General features: G+C 44.5%; 1 long non-coding RNA gene across 1 annotated transcript in view; it reads right to left on the bottom strand.

The window, feature by feature from the left end:
- Positions 1 to 280: 280 nt before the first annotated feature.
- Positions 281 to 21,864, bottom strand: part of LOC118936606 — an 84,185-nt gene continuing 62,601 nt past the window's right edge. Inside the window, exon 5 of the long non-coding RNA XR_005039944.1 lies at positions 281 to 346. This is a non-coding gene — a long non-coding RNA (uncharacterized LOC118936606). The remainder of the gene's footprint in view (positions 347 to 21,864) is intronic.

Genomic DNA, 21,864 nt, shown 5'->3' with positions numbered 1-21,864 from the left:
GCGAGAGAGAGTCACACAGACAACACACACCTCACTGCATTCCCCTAAGCCTCTCTCCATCCCGGGAATAACCTTTATAATTGCTGTTTATCAAGGGGTGTTTGGTGTTTCAAAGGGAGAAGCATTTCTAAAGAGGCCTGTCTTCCTCTTTCAGAGCCGGATGACAATACCATTATGAAACCCGTCGGTCCGTCCCGTCCGTCCGCCTGTCCCGGTCGGTCCGCCCTGTCCGTCCGTCGGTCCGTCTGCCTGTCCCGGTCGGTCCGTCCCGTCCGTCCGTCCGCCTGTCCCGGTCCGATCGGTCGGTCGTCCCATCTGTCCCGTCCCGTCCGTCCGTGTGTGTATTCTGAAGGTATAGTAATTGGTGTACAAGATAATGTTGGTTACAGCTAACCTAAATTTGGCTACTTGACTTCCATTAAATAGTTCCTTTCCCCTGATGCCATCTGTTTGTGAACATTACAGTGAAGGTACAGCAAACATATTTTACATTTAGGCCACATTTGAATCATTTAGCAGACGCTACTTTCCAGAGCGACTTCAGTGCAATCGATTTAAGACAGCTATGTGAGACAACCACATATCGCAGTCACAAGTAAGAACTTTCCTCCATAAAGCAGCAAAATCAGTGCAAATAAGACAAGAGCACAAGAAAGGCAAGTACAAGTTCGAAAACACCCTGCATTTCAAAATCTGTCCACAAAGTGAAGAATTCTTGTATGGTCAATGAGAGTGTCGAATTTGATCCAGTTCACCCAGTGCCGCTCCCAGTTCACTATCCATCTTACTGGGATGCGCAGAAGAATGCAGCTTCTGTCCCAAAATGGCACCCTATTCCCTTTAAAGTGCACTACTTTTGATTGGATCCCTACGGCTTTCCCTATGGGCCCTGGACAAAAGTAGTGCACTATAAAGGGATAAGGGTGCCATTTGGGATGCATTCATAGGCTACATGATCAAAATTGGTCTTGATTGCATCAAAAACGGGCTTTGCTTAATCAAAAGAGAATAAGAACATACACACAGAAAAGGAATTGGCTTAATTGTTAACCTTACATAGACAGACAGGCTGATGATATGTATGTATGTATGTATGTATGTATGTGTGTGTATGTGTGTGTGTGTGTGTGTGTGTGTTGCCCTGACGTTTCCTGAACTTTGACTTGCTAATAACCCTACAAACTACATAGAGGGAAACGGTGTGCTAATTACCAAGGAATAATTAATAAAACATGTATGTATTATTATGATCAGTGTAGCAGCATCCACAGAATGGAGAGAGGAGGAAGGGGGAAGGGGAGGTAGTCGGTTTAAAAAGAGCAAATTGGCAGTAAATAATAGATGCATTTTTGGCACATTTCAAAATTGTTGCAGAGGAAATCAAAAGATAAAGAGAAAGCAAACAGTTCCCCCTTCCCTCTCCTCCCCCGCACTGCCCCCCTCTCTCCTGACAACCCATACGCTGACCATGGCAGGCCTTTCGGTTTGTGTGTGTGCATGTGTGTGAGAGAGAAATAGAGAGACAGAGAGTACACAGTGGCAGAATACGTGACCACTGTGACTGACTCAAACTTAAGGGAAGCTTTGACTATGTACAGACTCAGCGAGCATAGCCTTGCTATTGAGAAAGGCTGCCGTCATGTTTACTCTTCATTTTTTTTAATTGTTGATTTCACTTTTGTTTATTATCTATTTAACTTGCTTTGTCAACGTAAACATATGTTTCCCATGCCAATAAAGCTCTTAAATTGAATTGAGAGAAAAAGAAGCGAGAGACAGGGAGACAGTGAGAGAGGCTTATCGACAGACTTCAGCCCCTAATGTAGCCAGCAGCATCACAGTGTAAATCTACACCATCTCTAAAATTACCACTAGCCGCCTTGGCAGAGAAACTCAATTAAATCTCTCCTCTCTCTCTCTGCCAGCCTGTTGCCCCTCCTCCCCCATATATCTGTCCCTAACCTCCTTTCTCCTAATTGTCACAATGGTACCCCGATACCACCCCCCACCCTCCATAAATCCATCCCCAGCCCAAAACAAAAGAGAGTTGCTAATGGCAGTGCATTTCAGAGGAACCCTTTTGACTGCTGCACTCCTGGGTGTGAGGGCAAGACTTAACAGCACCAAGTGGCCCAAAGCTAATCTGCGATTTCTCATCTCCGCCACAACAAAAAGACAAAGCGAGGAATTGAGTCAAGTTGTTCATTACCGCATCAATCACTGGGTGAGCCTGTATGTGACCACTTAAAAAAAAAAATGTCATCTAGTTTTAATTACATTACATTGTCCATAACACACCACCCGCATTTATTATACATGAGCTGTCGGAGAGGAAAGAACAGGGAGACATTTGTTACCGCGGCGACAGCGCGCTGTTATCTAACGAAGCGCAATTAGCGGGAAACAATTTCACATGGAGCTGGAGCAAGAGCTGGGGCTGCAGTCAAATCTTGCTCCCTCACTCTCCTTCAATTTGCGCTCTAGCCTCGCTCTCTCTCTCCCCTCCCCCATACCTCTCTCTGTCTATCTATCTATCTACTGTATCTCTCTAGGCACTCTCTCCCTCTCCCTCCCCCTCAATGGCTAGTCCTGTCATGACTTCATCAATAACCCCCGACCCCTCCGGTCCCCTATCCAGCCCTGTCTGTCCATCCTAGGACTGAAGGGACAGCTCATTCCATTAGAGGCCTCTAGGCCACAGGGACACACAAGACAGGAGGACCATGTTATTGGCAAATGAATACAGAACAAGCAGCACACAGAGAGAGGAGGACTCACAAAGGCCCCTTTAACACTCGCTCCTCTCTTCTTCTAAAACATCATATTCTCTCCCTCTCTTATCAGGTCTTCAGGGACTCCTGCTCTTTTTCCCTTTCCTTCCCTCGCCAGTCTGTCCGTCCACCCCTCTCTTGCTCCCTCTGCCTTCAACATTGATTTCTGAATTAGGCCTGCGATATTAAATAATTAATATACTTGCCAAGATTGATGTTTTGCATTAGCCCAATATTAGGTTATCAATCAACATCCACTTGGTTTAATGTAATAATATTGAAAAAGTGTCAGGGGCTGTTCATCCAATTTGTATTTGAGGCAGTGCAGATAGTAATGTCGGTGTAACACAAGGCCGCCGAGAAGGAAGTGGCTGGTTCGACATCCATAGGGGGCAGATTAGAGGGGGAGAAAAAGAGAGAGGGAGAGAGAGAGAGATAGTGGGAAGAAAGAGACAGACGAGGAGGAGATGGAAAGGGAGACAGAGAGGAGAGAGAGAAAAATCAAGAGAGTGAGAAAGACAGAGGGGGGGGGGGGGTTAGGAGTTGGCACTATGGACTCCACCCCGCATAAGCTCTGACTGTCTCTAATGTTTAATAGTGGTTTGTTGAATGCTCTTTTATTAACGATCAGGGAGACATTGTGACATCACTTCTCCTTTAGGTAACTTTATAAAACTGATCAGTTTACAGCCACACTACCTTAACACACACACAGTGTGACTTACTAAGATTGCAAATTCCGGTAACTTTGCCAAAAGTCACGGGTTTTTCAGAAATACCAGTTATTACATTATTTCTGGGAAAGTTAACGGAATTTTGCAACGCCATAAGATACTAATAACCTCATTAATAGATGCTTATTTCATTGAATAGCTTATTTAAGAGCCAGTCTACATTATTTGTGAGCTAGACAAATAATGCACGACACTGAGCAAAAGTATAAACACAACATGCAACAATTTCAAAGATTTTACTGAGTTACCGTTCATATGAGGAAATCAGTCAGTTGAAATACATTCATTAGGTCCTAATACCTGGATTTCAAATTACAGGTCACAGATTCCTTTAAAAAAAAAGGAGTGTGGATCTGAAAACCAGTCAGTATCTGGTGGGACCACCATTTGCCTCATGCAGCGCCACACATCTCCTTCCCATAGAGTTGATCAGGCTGTTGATTGTGGCCTGTGGGATGTTGTCCCACTCCTCTTCAATGGCTGTGCAAAGTTATTCGACATTGGCGGGAACTGGAACACGCTGTCGTACACGCCGATCCAGAGCATCCAAACATGCTCAATGGGTATGCAGGCCATGGAAGATCTGGGACATTTTCAGCAACATGGGGCTGTGCATTATCATGCTGAAACATATGGCAACAGCTCTGGTGGGCATTCCTGCAGTCAGCATGACAATTGGACGCTCCTTCAAAACTTGAGACATCTGTGGCATTGTGTTGTGTGACAAAACTGCACATTTTAGAGTGGCCTTTTATTGTCCCCAGCACAAGCTGCACCTGTGTAATGATCATGCTGTTTAATCTGCTTCTTGATATGCCACACCTGTCAGGTGGATGGATTATCTTGGCAAAGGAGAAATGCTCACTAACAGGGATGTAAACAAATTTGTGCACAACATTTGAGAGGAATTGGCTTTTTGTGCATACGGAACATTTCTGGGATCTTTTATTTCAGCTCATGAAACACTTTACACGTTGCTTTATATTTTTGTTCAGGATAGAAATTAGAAGTAGAGATAAATATTTCTCCCCTTCGGTATCTGACCTAGGTAAGTAAAAGCAGAAGGGAAACACGAGGGCTTTTGATTAAAAAGACAAAGAGAAAGAAAAGGAAAGTAGAGGAAATGGCCAGCGAGTGATAAAAGAGAGAGATGAAGGGAGCAGAGCGAGAGAGCGAGAGAGAGAGAGGACATCCAATTGGACAACCCCGGCCACAGAGCAAGCTGCTCTCGCGAAATCAGTCAACCAACAGCATCGAAGGAAAGGGAAGGGGAAAATAAGAAAAAAAGCTTTGTCCTGTGTTTGTTCCCGTAAAAAGGATCATTATTTATCCCTACTTAATTAAGTAAAAGAGGACAAACAAGTCAACGTGTTAGAAAGAGCTCCATTTAATGCTCTGCCCTTTTGCTGCCGGGCCAATATTAGCAAATTGGAGATGTCTGGCGTATCCATCAGCTGGAGGGAGAGAGGGATGACTAGGAGTCTGTCTGGGGGCTGAGAGGCTGCAGCTCTGTCTAAGTCTGATGTCTGGCCCTGTCAGCATCATTAGCCAACATCTACATCTCTCTCTCGCTCTACTACATCTAATCCCTTTCTCTGTGTCTCTCTCGCTCTCACACATGGATCCTATATCATTTTTCCCTAACTACATACCGTATCACTCTCTCTCTCTCGCACATGGATGTCCTTCTCTAATCCTACTGTAGCTCCTGGCAGCACACAATTAATTAAAGCTGGAGCTCCAGATCAAATCAAATCAAACATCTGTCACATGTGCCGACCTTACCGTGAAATGCTTACTTACAAGCCCTTAACCAACAATGCAGGTCTAGAAAGAGTTAAGAAGATATTTACCAAAACAAACTAAAGTTTTTTTTTTTAATTATGAAAAGTAACACAATAAAATAACGAGGCAATATACAGGGGGTAACGGTACCGATGTGCGGGGGTACAGGTTAGTCGACGTAATTTGTACATCAAATCAAATCAAATCAAATTTTATTTGTCACATACACATGGTTAGCAGATGTTAATGCGAGTGTAGCGAAATGCTTGTGCTTCTAGTTCCGACAATGCAGTAATAACAAGTAATCTAACTAACAATTCCAAAACTACTGTCTTGTACACAGTGTAAGGGGATAAAGAATATGTACATAAGGATATATGAATGAGTGATGGTACAGAGCAGCATAGGCAAGATACAGTAGATGGTATCGGGTACAGTATGTACAAATGAGATGAGTATGTAAACAAAGTGGCATAGTATAGTATAAAGTGGCTAGTGATACATGAGTTTACATAAGGATTACATAAGGATACCGTCGATGATATAGAGTACAGTATATACGTATGCATATGAGATGAATAATGTAGGGTAAGTAACATTTATATAAGGTAGCATTGTTTAAAGTGGCTAGTGATATATTTACATCATTTCCCATCAATTCCCATTATTAAAGTGGCTGGAGTTGAGTCAGTGTCAGTGTGTTGGCAGCAGCCACTCAGTGTTAGTGGTGGCTGTTTAACAGTCTGATGGCCTTGAGATAGAAGCTGTTTTTCAGTCTCTCGGTCCCAGCTTTGATGCACCTGTACTGACCTCGCCTTCTGGATGATAGCGGGGTGAACAGGCAGTGGCTCGGGTGGTTGATGTCCTTGATGATCTTTATGGCCTTCCTGTGACATCGGGTGGTGTAGGTGTCCTGGAGGGCAGGTAGTTTGCCCCCGGTGATGCGTTGTGCAGACCTCACTACCCTCTGGAGAGCCTTACGGTTGAGGGCGGTGCAGTTGCCATACCAGGCGGTGATACAGCCCGCCAGGATGCTCTCGATTGTGCATCTGTAGAAGTTTGTGAGTGCTTTTGGTGACAAGCCGAATTTCTTCAGCCTCCTGAGGTTGAAGAGGCGCTGCTGCGCCTTCTTCACGATACTGTCTGTGTGAGTGGACCAATTCAGTTTGTCTGTGATGTGTATGCCGAGGAACTTAAAACTTGCTACCCTCTCCACTACTGTTCCATCGATGTGGATAGGGGGGTGTTCCCTCTGCTGTTTCCTGAAGTCCACAATCATCTCCTTAGTTTTGTTGACGTTGAGTGTGAGGTTGTTTTCCTGACACCACACTCCGAGGGCCCTCACCTCCTCCCTGTAGGCCGTCTCATCGTTGTTGGTAATCAAGCCTACCACTGTTGTGTCGTCCGCAAACTTGATGATTGAGTTGGAGGCGTGCGTGGCCACGCAGTCGTGGGTGAACAGGGAGTACAGGAGAGGGCTCAGAACGCACCCTTGTGGGGCCCCAGTGTTGAGGATCAGCGGGGAGGAGATGTTGTTGCCTACCCTCACCACCTGGGGGCGGCCCGTCAGGAAGTCCAGTACCCAGTTGCACAGGGCGGGGTCGAGACCCAGGGTCTCGAGCTTGATGACGAGCTTGGAGGGTACTATGGTGTTGAATGCCGAGCTGTAGTCGATGAACAGCATTCTCACATAGGTATTCCTCTTGTCCAGATGGGTTAGGGCAGTGTGCAGTGTGGTTGAGATTGCATCGTCTGTGGACCTATTTGGGCGGTAAGCAAATTGGAGTGGGTCTAGGGTGTCAGGTAGGGTGGAGGTGATATGGTCCTTGACTAGTCTCTCAAAGCACTTCATGATGACGGATGTGAGTGCTACGGGGCGGTAGTCATTTAGCTCAGTTACCTTAGCTTTCTTGGGAACAGGAACAATGGTGGCCCTCTTGAAGCATGTGGGAACAGCAGACTGGTATAGGGATTGATTGAATATGTCCGTAAACACACCGGCCAGCTGGTCTGCGCATGCTCTGAGGGCGCGGCTGGGGATGCCATCTGGGCCTGCAGCCTTGCGAGGGTTAACACGTTTAAATGTCTTACTCACCTCGGCTGCAGTGAAGGAGAGACCGCATGTTTTCGTTGCAGGCCGTGTCAGTGGCACTGTATTGTCCTCAAAGCGGGCAAAAAAGTTATTTAGTCTGCCTGGGTAGGTAGGGGTAAAGTGACTATGCATAGATAATAAACAGATAATAAACAGTGAGCAACAGCAGTGTAAAAACAAATGGGGGGGTCAATGTAAATAGTCCAGGTGGCAATTTGATGAATTGTTCAGCAATCTTATGGCTTGGGGGTAGAAGCTGTTAAATTCTTGGTGACAGGGGGCAGTATTTTATATGTCCGGATGAAATGCATGCCCAAATTCAATTAACTGCTACTCATCCCCAGACGATAAGATATGCATATTATTAGTAGATTTGGATAGAAAACACTCTGAAGTTTCTGAAACAGTTTGAATCATGTCTGTGAGTATAACAGAAGTTATTTAGCAGGTGATACCCAGAGGACAAACCATTCAGATTTTTTTTTTGTTGAGGTCACACTCTTTTCAATGGGTTTTCATTGGGAATCCAGATTTCTAAGGGACGTTCTTGCAGTTCCTATCGCTTCCACTGGATGTCAACAGTCTTTAGAAATTGGTTGACGTTATTCCTTTGTGTAATGAAGAAGTACGACCATCTTGAACGAGGGTCACTTGAAGTGTACTGTTAGATGAGGCGCGTGACCAGAAAGCATGCTTCAGTTTGTTTTCTTCCTGTATTGAACACAGATCATCCCGTCTTCAATTTTAATACAAAGTATTTACAATAAAAAATACCCAAAGTTGTATTACAAAAGTAGTTTGAAATGTTTTGGCAAAGTTTACAGGTAACTTTTGAGATATTTTGTAGTCACGTTGAGCAAGTTGGAACCGGTGTTTTTCCGCCAAATAAATTGACATTTTGGATATATATTGACGGAATTAATCGAACAAAAGGACCATTTGTGATGTTTAGGGGACCTATTGGAGTGCCAACAAAAGAAGCTCGTCAAAGGTAAGGCATGAATTATATTTTTATTTCTGCATTTTGTGTCGCGCCTGCAGGGTTGAAATATGGTTTCTCTCTTTGTTTACGGAGGTGCTATCCTCAGGTAATAGCTTCGTTTGCTTTCGCCGAAAAGTATTTTTGAAATCTGACATGTTAGCCGGATTCACAACAAGTGTAGCTTTAATTTGCTATCTTGCCTGTGTGATTTAATGATTAAGTTAGATTTTTATAGTAATTTATTTGAATTTGGCGCTCTGCATTTTCCCTGGCTTAAGGCCAGGTGGGACGCGTCCCACATATCCCAGAGAGGTTAAGGAGCCTTTTGGTCCTAGACTTGGCGTTCCGGTACCACTTGCCATGCGGTAGCAGAGAGAACAGTTTATGACTTGGGTGACTTGAGTCTTTGACAATTTTTTGGGCTTTCCTCTGACATGCCTAGTATATAGATCCTGGACGGCAGGAAGCTTGGCTCCAGTGATGTACTTGAACGTACGCACTACCCTCTGTAGCGCCTTACGGTCCGATGCAGAGCAGTTGCCATACCAGGCGGTGATGCTCTCGATGGTGCAGTTGTAGAACTTTTATGAGGGTCTGGGGACCCATGCCAAATCTTTTCAGTCTCCTGAGGGGAAAAAAGGTGTTGCTGTGCTCTCTTCACAACTGTCTTGGTGTGTTTGGACCATGATAGTTCGTTGGTGATGTGGACACCAAGGAACATGAAACTCTCTACCCGCTCCACTACAGCCACGTCGATGTTAATGGGGACCTGTTCGGCCTGCCCTTTCCTGTAGTCCACGATCAGATCCTTTGTCTTGCTCATATTGATGGAGAGGTTGTTGTCCTGGCACCACATTGCCAGGTCTCTGACTTCCTGCCTATAGGCTGTCTCATCGTTGTTGGTAATCAGGCCTACCACTGTTGTGTCGTCAGCAAACTTAATGATGGTGTTGGAGTCGTCGTTCAGCCACGACTCGGTGAAACATAAGATATTACAGTTTATAATGTCCCGTTAGTAGGATAGATTTTCATCCATTTTGTTTTCCAATGATTGCACGTTGGCCAATAGAACGGATGGTAGTAGAGGTTTACTCACTCGCCTACGAATTCTCAGAAGGCAGCCTGACCTCTGCCCTTTTTTTCTCCGTCTTTTCTTTACGCAAATGACAGGGATTTGGGCTCGTTCCTGAGAAAGCAGTATATCCTTTGAGTCAGACTCGTTAAAGAAAAAAATATTTGTCCAGTTTGAGGTGAGTTATTGCGGTTCTGATGTCCAGAAGTTATTTTTGGTCATAAGAGACGGTAACAGCAACATTATGTATAAAATAAGTTACAAAACGTGAAAAAACTAACAAAATAGCACAGTTGGTTAGAAGCCCGTAAAAAGGCAGCCATCCAATCCGGCACAATTCTTTCTCGTCAGTGGTCAAGTTTCAAATAATTGCATTAGGTCTTCAGGTTTTCCTACCTCGCCTCCTCTCTTTCTCTCACTCCCTCTTTCTCACTTATTCCCCCTACTTGACATGGTGGAGATGAATATCTTGAGTCAGCATGAATGGAGGGGACATAGGGACTTGAGGTGCAAAGGAAGGCAAGTCATTGGATTTTCCAGGGCTAACAGAGAGGTCCATTAGCCCAGGGCTCATCACCTATGCATTATCCTAGCACTCCCCTCTCAGGCCTCCTCAACCTGCCCTGGCTGGTGGATGTAACCCTTTCACCACCGCACTCCTGAGGAGGGCTTAATTTACACCTTCAGAGACTTAAGATCTGAGCCTGGAGATAGAGAGCTGTCCTCAGAGATACTGGGAATGGATAGCAAAATCAAAAGGTATACAGTATAAAGACAATGTATTAGGAGGACAACCTGCATCATGAGGACACAATGTATTAGGAGGACACAATGTATTAGGAGGACACACTGCATCATGAGGACAAACTGCATCATGAGGACACAAAGTATTAGGAGGACAAACTGCATCATGAGTACACAATGTATTAGGAGGCCAACCTGCATCATGAGGACATAATGTATTAGGAGGACAAACTGCATCATATGAGGACACAAAGTATTAGGAGGACAAACTGCATCATATGAGGACATAAATTATTAGGAGGACAAACTGCATCATGAGGACACAATGTATTAGGAGGACAAACTGCATCATGAGGACACAATGTATTAGGAGGACACACTGCATCATGAGGACAAACTGCATCATGAGGACACAAAGTATTAGGAGGACAAACTGCATCATGAGGACATAATGTATTAGGAGGACAAACTGCATCATATGAGGACACAAAGTATTAGGAGGACAAACTGCATCATATGAGGACATAAATTATTAGGAGGACAAACTGCATCATGAGGACACAATGTATTAGGAGGACAACCTGCATCATGAGGACACAATGTATTAGGAGGACAAACTGCATCATGAGGACACAATGTATTAGGAGGACAAACTGCATCATGAGGACACAATGTATTTGGTGGACAAACTGCATCATGAGGACACAATGTATTAGGAGGCCAACCTGCATTAAGAGGACACAATGTATTAGGAGGACAAACTGCATCATGAGGACACAATGTATTAGGAGGACAAACTGCATCATGAGGACACAATGTAATAGGAGGAAAACCTGCATCACGAGGACACAATGTATTAGGAGGACAAACTGCATCACGAGGACACAATGTATTAGGAGGACAAACTGCATCATGAGGACACAATGTATTAGGAGGACAACATGCATCATGAGGACACAATGTATTAGGAGGACAACCTGCATCATGAGGACACAATGCATTAGGAGGACAACCTGCATCATGAGGACACAATGTATTAGGAGGACAAACTGCATCATGAGGACACAATGTATTAGGAGGACAAACTGCATCACAAGGACACAATGTATTAGGACGACAAACTGCATCATGAGGACACAATGTATTAGGAGGCCAACCTGCATCATGAGGACACAATGTATTAGGAGGACACACTGCATCATGAGGACACAATGTATTAGGAAGACAACCTGCATCATGAGGACACAAAGTATTAGGAGGACAAACTGCATCATGAGGACACAATGTATTAGGAGGACAAACTGCATCATGAGGACACAATGTATTAGGAGGACACACTGCATCATGAGGACACAAAGTATTAGGAAGACAACCTGCATCATGAGGACACAAAGTATTAGGAAGACAACCTGCATCATGAGGACACAATGTATTAGGAGGACAAACTGCATCATGAGGACACAATGTATTAGGAGGACAAACTGCATCATGAGGACAAAGTATTTGGTGGACAAACTGCATCATGAGGACACAATGTATTAGGAGGCCAACCTGCATTATGAGGACACAATGTATTAGGAGGACAAACTGCATCATGAGGACACAATGTATTAGGACGACAAACTGCATCATGAGGACACAATGTATTAGGAGGAAAACCTGCATCACGAGGACACAATGTATTAGGAGGACAAACTGCATCACGAGGACACAATGTATTAGGAGGACAAACTGCATCATGAGGACACAATGTATTAGGAGGAAAACCTGCATCACGAGGACACAATGTATTAGGAGGACAAACTGCATCACGAGGACACAATGTATTAGGAGGACAAACTGCATCATGAGGACACAATGTATTAGGAGGACAACATGCATCAGGAGGACACACTGCATCATGAGGACACAATGTATTAGGAAGACAACCTGCATCATGAGGACACAAAGTATTAGGAGGACAAACTGCATCATGAGGACACAATGTATTAGGAGGACAAACTGCATCATGAGGACACAATGTATTAGGAGGACACACTGCATCATGAGGACACAAAGTATTAGGAAGACAACCTGCATCATGAGGACACAAAGTATTAGGAAGACAACCTGCATCATGAGGACACAATGTATTAGGAGGACAAACTGCATCATGAGGACACAATGTATTAGGAGGACAAACTGCATCATGAGGACAAAGTATTTGGTGGACAAACTGCATCATGAGGACACAATGTATTAGGAGGCCAACCTGCATTATGAGGACACAATGTATTAGGAGGACAAACTGCATCATGAGGACACAATGTATTAGGACGACAACATGCATCAGGAGGACACACTGCATCATGAGGACACAATGTATTAGGAAGACAACCTGCATCATGAGGACACAAAGTATTAGGAGGACAAACTGCATCATGAGGACACAATGTATTAGGAGGACAAACTGCATCATGAGGACACAATGTATTAGGAGGACACACTGCATCATGAGGACACAAAGTATTAGGAAGACAACCTGCATCATGAGGACACAAAGTATTAGGAAGACAACCTGCATCATGAGGACACAATGTATTAGGAGGACAAACTGCATCATGAGGACACAATGTATTAGGAGGACAAACTGCATCATGAGGACAAAGTATTTGGTGGACAAACTGCATCATGAGGACACAATGTATTAGGAGGCCAACCTGCATTATGAGGACACAATGTATTAGGAGGACAAACTGCATCATGAGGACACAATGTATTAGGACGACAAACTGCATCATGAGGACACAATGTATTAGGAGGAAAACCTGCATCACGAGGACACAATGTATTAGGAGGACAAACTGCATCACGAGGACACAATGTATTAGGAGGACAAACTGCATCATGAGGACACAATGTATTAGGAGGAAAACCTGCATCACGAGGACACAATGTATTAGGAGGACAAACTGCATCACGAGGACACAATGTATTAGGAGGACAAACTGCATCATGAGGACACAATGTATTAGGAGGACAACATGCATCATGAGGACACAATGTATTAGGAGGACAACCTGCATCATGAGGACACAATGCATTAGGAGGACAACCTGCATCATGAGGACACAATGTATTAGGAGGACAAACTGCATCATGAGGACACAATGTATTAGGAGGACAAACTGCATCACAAGGACACAATGTATTAGGACGACAAACTGCATCATGAGGACACAATGTATTAGGAGGCCAACCTGCATCATGAGGACACAATGTATTAGGAGGACACACTGCATCATGAGGACACAATGTATTAGGAAGACAACCTGCATCATGAGGACACAAAGTATTAGGAGGACAAACTGCATCATGAGGACACAATGTATTAGGAGGACAAACTGCATCATGAGGACACAATGTATTAGGAGGACACACTGCATCATGAGGACACAAAGTATTAGGAAGACAACCTGCATCATGAGGACACAAAGTATTAGGAAGACAACCTGCATCATGAGGACACAATGTATTAGGAGGACAAACTGCATCATGAGGACACAATGTATTAGGAGGACAAACTGCATCATGAGGACAAAGTATTTGGTGGACAAACTGCATCATGAGGACACAATGTATTAGGAGGCCAACCTGCATTATGAGGACACAATGTATTAGGAGGACAAACTGCATCATGAGGACACAATGTATTAGGACGACAAACTGCATCATGAGGACACAATGTATTCGGAGGAAAACCTGCATCACGAGGACACAATGTATTAGGAGGACAAACTGCATCACGAGGACACAATGTATTAGGAGGACAAACTGCATCATGAGGACACAATGTATTAGGAGGACAACATGCATCATGAGGACACAATGTATTAGGAGGACAACCTGCATCATGAGGACACAATGTATTAGGAGGACAACCTGCATCATGAGGACACAATGTATTAGGAGGACAAACTGCATCATGAGGACACAATGTATTAGGAGGACAAACTGCATCACAAGGACACAATGTATTAGGACGACAAACTGCATCATGAGGACACAATGTATTAGGAGGACACACTGCATCATGAGGACACAATGTATTAGGAAGACAACCTGCATCATGAGGACACAAAGTATTAGGAGGACAAACTGCATCATGAGGACACAATGTATTAGGAGGACAAACTGCATCATGAGGACACAATGTATTAGGAGGACACACTGCATCATGAGGACACAAAGTATTAGGAAGACAACCTGCATCATGAGGACACAAAGTATTAGGAAGACAACCTGCATCATGAGGACACAATGTATTAGGAGGACAAACTGCATCATGAGGACACAATGTATTAGGAGGACAAACTGCATCATGAGGACAAAGTATTTGGTGGACAAACTGCATCATGAGGACACAATGTATTAGGAGGCCAACCTGCATTATGAGGACACAATGTATTAGGAGGACAAACTGCATCATGAGGACACAATGTATTAGGACGACAAACTGCATCATGAGGACACAATGTATTAGGAGGAAAACCTGCATCACGAGGACACAATGTATTAGGAGGACAAACTGCATCACGAGGACACAATGTATTAGGAGGACAAACTGCATCATGAGGACACAATGTATTAGGAGGACAACATGCATCATGAGGACACAATGTATTAGGAGGACAACCTGCATCATGAGGACACAATGTATTAGGAGGACAACCTGCATCATGAGGACACAATGTATTAGGAGGACAAACTGCATCATGAGGACACAATGTATTAGGAGGACAAACTGCATCACAAGGACACAATGTATTAGGACGACAAACTGCATCATGAGGACACAATGTATTAGGAGGCCAACCTGCATCATGAGGACACAATGTATTAGGAGGACACACTGCATCATGAGGACACAATGTATTAGGAAGACAACCTGCATCATGAGGACACAAAGTATTAGGAGGACAAACTGCATCATGAGGACACAATGTATTAGGAGGACAAACTGCATCATATGAGGACACAAAGTATTAGGAGGACAAACTGCATAATGAGGACATAATGTATTAGGAGGACAAACTGCATCATGAGGACATAATGTATTAGGAGGACAAACTGCATCATGAGGACACAAAGTATTTGGAGGACAATCTGCATCATGAGGACACAATGTATTAGGAGGACAAACTGCATCACGAGGACACAATGTATTAGGACGACAAACTGCATCACGAGGACACAATGTATTAGGACGACAAACTGCATCATGAGGACACAATGTATTAGGAGGACAACCTGCATCATGAGGACACAAAGTATTAGGAAGACAACCTGCATCATGAGGACACAAAGTATTAGGAAGACAACCTGCATCATGAGGACACAATGTATTAGGACAGAGCACGCCCCTCGCAACTAACCAAACAGTAGCATGCTAAGCCACACACACCTGTACAGCTGATTCAAAGCTGTGTAGACGTGTGTTCATACATCATACACACTCTCCCCCCTCATCATCAGTTAAGCACTACACAAACCCACCACACAGAGTAACCACAAAGTACCAATATCACCACACAAGGCACAGCTTAAAAGCAATAAACTTGTCACCACAAGACGGGGTATCCTCCACAAAGACAGACGCAGAGCGACAGCTCCAAGAAAATGAATGGGGGGCGAGTAAGATGACTGCTGTCAAATATCAGCGCGAGAGAAAGAAAGTGAGAGAGAGACGGAAAATGAGAGAGAAAGAGAGAGAGAGAAAGCACGGGTGACAGACAGAAAAAGAAAGTGCGAGGAGGGGCGACGGCATGAAGGAGAAGACAATATTATCAGTCAGAGCAACATCTCACCTCGTCAACCAAGCGTGTCAGTGAGCATTTAAAGTTGTTAAGACAGCTGATAAACACAGCAGGAATATGTATTAAAGGAGAGAGAGAGAGAGATGTGTGATGCAGAGGAGGCCTATCCCACTGACGCAGCGTCCACTGATCACGTGTGCTTTTGTGTGTGTGTTTTTGTGCGTGTGTGTGTGTGTGTTTGTGCGTGCGTGTGTGTTTGTGCGTGTGTGTGTGTGTGTTTGTGCGTGCATGTGTGTGTGTGTTTGTGCGTGTGTGTGGTTTGTGCGTGTGTGTGTGTATTTGTGCGTGTGTGTGTGTGTGTGTGTGTGTGTGTGTGTGTGTGTGTGTGTGTGTGTGTTTGTGCGTGCGTGTGTTTGTGCGTGTGTGGTTTGAATGGAATAAAGCGACATGGGGGCTAGAGGAGGTTGCCACTGTACAATAAGATATGAACGACTCGGCTCTCAATCCCTGATTGTCATCTCTGTAACTCCGTTTGTACAGGTCCCCACCAATAGAAATTGTACTCCTGTGCGTTGGCACTAGAGGTCGACCGATTATGATTTTTCAACGCCGATACCGATTATTGGAGGACCCCCCCCCAAAAAAAGCCGATACCGATTAAATTGGCCGATTTGTATATATATATATATTTGTAATAATGACAATTACAACAATACTGAATAAACACTTTTATTTTAACTTAATATAATATATGAATAAAATCAATTTAGTCTCAAATAAATAATGAAATGTTCAATTTGGTTTAAATAATGCAAAAACACTGTTGGAGAAGAAAGTAAACGTGCAATATGTTAACGTTTAAGTTCCTTGCTCAGAACATGAGAACATATGAAAGCTGGTGGTTCCTTTTAACATGAGACTTCAATATTCCCAGTTAAGAAGTTTTAGGTTGTAGTTTTTATAGGAATTATAGGACTATTTCTCTCTATACCATTTGTATTTCATATACCTTTGACTATTGGATGTTCTTATAGGCACTATAGTATTGCCAGCCTAATCTCTGGAGTTGCTAGGCTTGAAGTCATAAACAGGGCTGTGCTTCAAGCATTGCGAAGAGCTGCTGGCAAACGCAAGAAAGTGCTGTTTGAATGAATGCTTACGAGCCTGCTGCTGCCTACCACCGCTCAGTCAGACTGCTCTATCAAATATCAAATCACAGACTTAACTATAATATAATAAACACACAGAAATACGAGCCTTGGGTCATTAATATGGTCAAATCCGGAAACGATCCTTTCGAAAACAAAAACGTTTATTCTTTCAGTGAAATACAGAACGTTTCCGTATTTTATCAAACGGGTGGCATCTATAAGTCTAAATATTGCTGTTACATTGCACAACATTCAATGTTATGTTATGGCATAACATAACACGATGTTATGTCAAATTCTGGCAAATTAATTACGGTCTTTGTTAGGAAGAAATGGTCTTCACACAGTTGGCAACGAGCCAGGTGGTCCACACTGCTGCGTATACCCTGACGCGAATGAGCTTTTGTTAAATCATCACGCGTTTGGCGAAGTAGGCTGATATTCAATGCTAAATTAACAGGCACCGCACTGATTATATGCAACGCAGGACAATCTAGTTAAACTAGTAAAGTCATCAACCATGTGTAGTTAACTAGTGATTATGTTAAGATTGATTGTTTTTGCTAACTATCAATTTACCGTGGCTCCTTGCTGCACTCGTATAACAGGTGGTCAGCCTGCCACGCAGTCTCCTAGTGGACTGCTATGTAATCTGCCATAATCGGCGTCCAAAAATGCAGATTACCGATTGTTATGAAAACGTGAAAATCGGCCGTGCCGACTAAATCGGTCGACCTCTAGTATACGCACAGAGGTAGTAGCTATTTTAAACTGTTAAGAGGATTGGGGGGGGGCAGAGGGGTGGGGTTGAGATAATGAATGGTGGGGCTGTCACTTGTCCCCCTCTACAATGGAAACACAGACAAAAGTCAGGGGCTGCGTCGTAAAGGTCAAAAGTAGTGCACGATATATAGGGAATAGGGTTCCATTTGGGACTTAGAGGATGTTTTTAATCAGATCACGATGCCCCCACCCCCCCGCCCCCCCTGACAGAGTCACACCCCCTCTGTCCTAGCTCACTAGACACGATTTACTACTCTTAGCAAAATCCCAAAAAGCATAATCCCAATAAGAACTCCATTAAAAGTGGGGTAACCCATTCTCCACTTTATGTTGCTCCCAAAAGAGGGTTAAGTGCAGTCGATAAAAAGTGGGGGGAGATGAGCTGTAATATTTGACTGATTTAATGGCTGCCTGCCTCCACTCCACCCTCTCCAACACACCCATGCCAGGGCTGACAGAAACCAGGGAGTATGGAGCAAGGGTTTAGGGAGTAAGGGTTTAGAGTTTAGGGAGTAAGCGTTTAGACCGAGTTACTTTGTGACAAATGATGAGGTAGAAAAAAGCTATACCACTAGAATGTTTGATTTATTTATTTATTTATTTTGTGAGTGAGTGAGTGAGTGAGTGAGTGAGTGAGTAGTTAGTACTAAGAGTTTAGAGGGAGTTTAAGAGTGAGCAGGTCAGTGAGAGGGTTAGAGAGAGCATTACCAGGGGAGACCTGACAGTCCACTCAGGTAATGTCTGACAGTTCACAGCACATTAATAGTTCAGCGAGATGAGGGGAGCACCGCTTAATAATTAAGCAGGATCATAGCCCTGCCATATGACTTAGATAGACGACTGCTCCAGGGTCAAATGGGTCATCTTCATCACCATTGTTATTATTGCTAGCATCATCATCTTCATCGTCATTGTTAATATCGTCATCCTCATCATCTATACTAGTATCTCATCTCTCGTCAGTTTCTGAATGCACTCCCCTCCCTCTAATCACTACCTGTACTCAAAGTGTAACTGAGGCCCTGGTGAGGCCCTGGTGGATCTCAGAACACAGCCACCAACATACAGGGAGCAACGCAGCAATGTGACAAAGGAACGCTCCACATGCCAAGAAGAGGGGAGTATAGACGCAGAGGTTGATCTCAACGAGCTAGGAGGCCAGTGTTTCCCTGTCCCTCTGTATAGGTGATTGTCACATACTCACAGTAGAGCCCCATTGAAAAGCCACTGTGTCACACAAATACAGCACACCTGGGAGGGGGGGGGCAGCCACTGATTAAACACTCGCCAATCATAAACCCAGACTGAATCAGCACCTCCGGACCAACTCGCACATTATTTCACCCCAGGTCACGGAGAGAATTGACGCATGTATCAAGACTCCTTTACCACATCAGTCCATGGGCCCCATCTCACTGGTGGTGGAAGGAATTTAATTATAAAGCTATGTTTTAAAGAAAATGGACTTCTTTTTAAAGCAAAGGGCGGGGAGGAGGAAATGGGAAAGACAAAGAGCAAAAAAGACAGAGATAGAAGGAAGAGCGAGACAGAGCGAGAGAGCAATCACCCCCCCCCCGGTTCCTTCAATAGCCAGAGTCCTTTTCATGTCGCCACAATTAGAAACTTTGCCTAATCAGAAAGGGGGGAATCGCCCTATTATGGAACGAGAAACAATGCCACTCTCTCACTCCCAAACATTTTCTCCTCCCTCCAAAAAAAAAAACTACTCCAAAGATTGAAAATACTTCTCGTACACAAAGAACAATGCGCGGCGGTGAAGAGGAGCGGAGGGGATGCTTCGTCGTATTGAAATCACACGTGGAAATCTTTTGGCTTGCGTACGTCGCAGACCCCAGAAACTGATGGGGAACAATGGTGCACCGAGCACAGCATCTGTCATGGCAGAATATAAAAAGATGATCTTGGCACCAAACGAAGGAGGAGAGAGAAGAAAAAAAAGGGAGGAAAAAAGGAGGGGAAGGAAGGAGGGGAGGGAAGCGCGAGGGCTCTAATTCATTTGCAACCGTTCGGCTTCTATTTCAGGCTGCCGGTAAGTGCCAGGAGTTAACAAGTAATCAGTTTCAATCCTTCCCTTCAATTGTACACTACGCCCTCATACGACTCTCTACAGGGGCAGAGGGGGGAATAGCAATCTGTCTGCTGAAGCAGCATACACACACACACACACATCTTAACAGACAGACACACACCTTAACGCACAAACACACACAAACAAAAAATGTGACGTGCAAACACACACCTTAAAACACATAGGACTGGTATGCTTTGTACAATACGCACTGACACACACACACACACACACACACAAACGATGGAGACAAGGTGACATAAGGGGGGCAGTAGATAAAGAATAAAACAACAACTGGAAGCTGAAAGGATGTGATGGTGTGGCTGTAGGGAGGGATAGAAGAGAAAGAGAAGAAGTCCCTGAACAGAGGTGTTCTTGGCCTGGTGTCAGCTTGGGGCCGCTGCCTGAGAGGCTGTGTTCATGACTCTCCTGCTGGGTTTATTCTTCTCTCCTTTTCTCTCGTCTTTTTCTTTCTTTCTCCCTAACTCTCTCCCTCCTGACCTGTGCGGGCCCGAGGCCCTCTGAGGCCCCTTCACGAGGAGCGTTCATTCTCCTTCTCCTCTCAGTAATCTGGCAGCTCCAACAACATGGTGCTACAGTACAACCTGCCACACAGCAACACAGACCCCCCCCCCCCTCCTTTCTCTCTGCCACTCAGTCGATCCCTGGTCAGTTAAACAATACACTAACCTCAGGTCTACTGCGTGCGTGCGGAGGTGTGTGTGTACAGAACTATACACGCTCACACACACACACACAAACACACCTGATTTATCCCAGCAGGACTGCCCGGCTGAGTGACAAAGCAGCGCTCGGGGTGATATTGTTTTGTCTTTCTGACCGACGGACAGAACAAGAGAAAGAAAGGAGAAAAAGAGAGACTTATGGTCACTGCTTAGTGCAGGCACCGCGGAGAGAGAGAGAAAGGTATCGACTAGGTCCAGATGATATGAATAACAATAAGGTTGAGAGGCGATATGGGGCCTATCTCGCTCTCTCTTTTTCTCGTTCTCCCTCTTCCTCTCTCTCTCTCTCTCTCTCTCCAGGCAGATAACCTGCAGACCGTTGGGCCCCCACCCGGCCCACTCTGAGTGAGTCAGGCTTTGTGGCCACTTATCCTGGCTGTACACTTGTAAGGGAGAGCCGGGATAATCACCCTAATCTAATTAGTGTTAAAGAGGGCCATGACTGACGCACCGCGCCGTCCAGCCGACACCTCCACTGGCCCAAATCCTGTTTGCATCCCCCCCCAAAAAAGAAGGTTGTCATATTGATTATGCAAACGAGGGGCTAACGGGTATAGCCCCTGTCGCTACCGGGCTCTCCTGCCAGACGGCTGCAGCTGACAGCGGACTAGCTGGGGAGCAGCGGGAGGGAGAGAGGGAAAGAGACGGCGGGAGAGAGCGAGCGAGAGGGGGATTAGCCTGTTTGGTTTAGTGGTTTAGGCCAATTTGTGTCCTCCATCCCTCTTGCCCCCATTTTTCCCCCCCAGCCTTTAAAAAAAATATATATATTTTCCTTATACATCTGTTTTCTTGTCTAAAGAAAGTCTATGTAAAGTCTGTGTTAACCTATTGCAGTAGAGAGTATAGGCTATAGGGTGGATTGGGGAGAGAAAAGTCTATTTCCGCTCCATCGTGATGGAAATCAGTAGTAGGCCTATGCGTGGCTGCTGGTCGGGAGATAAACTCAACACAAAGCACACGTATCACTCTCTCTCGTATTACTCCCACAAGCTTCATCAACCTCCACCCTTTCTCTTTCTTTCTTTCTTTCTCTCTTTCTTTCTCTCTTTTTCTTTCTTCCATTTCTCCTACAATAGAGTTGACAACCGCCCTTTCAGTAGTAGAACGATACGTCAACACA

Source organism: Oncorhynchus mykiss, chromosome 27 (genome assembly GCF_013265735.2).
Source record: "Oncorhynchus mykiss isolate Arlee chromosome 27, USDA_OmykA_1.1, whole genome shotgun sequence".
Classification (NCBI taxonomy): Eukaryota; Metazoa; Chordata; class Actinopteri; order Salmoniformes; family Salmonidae; genus Oncorhynchus; species Oncorhynchus mykiss.
This window is presented reverse-complemented; position numbering and strand designations above follow the sequence as displayed.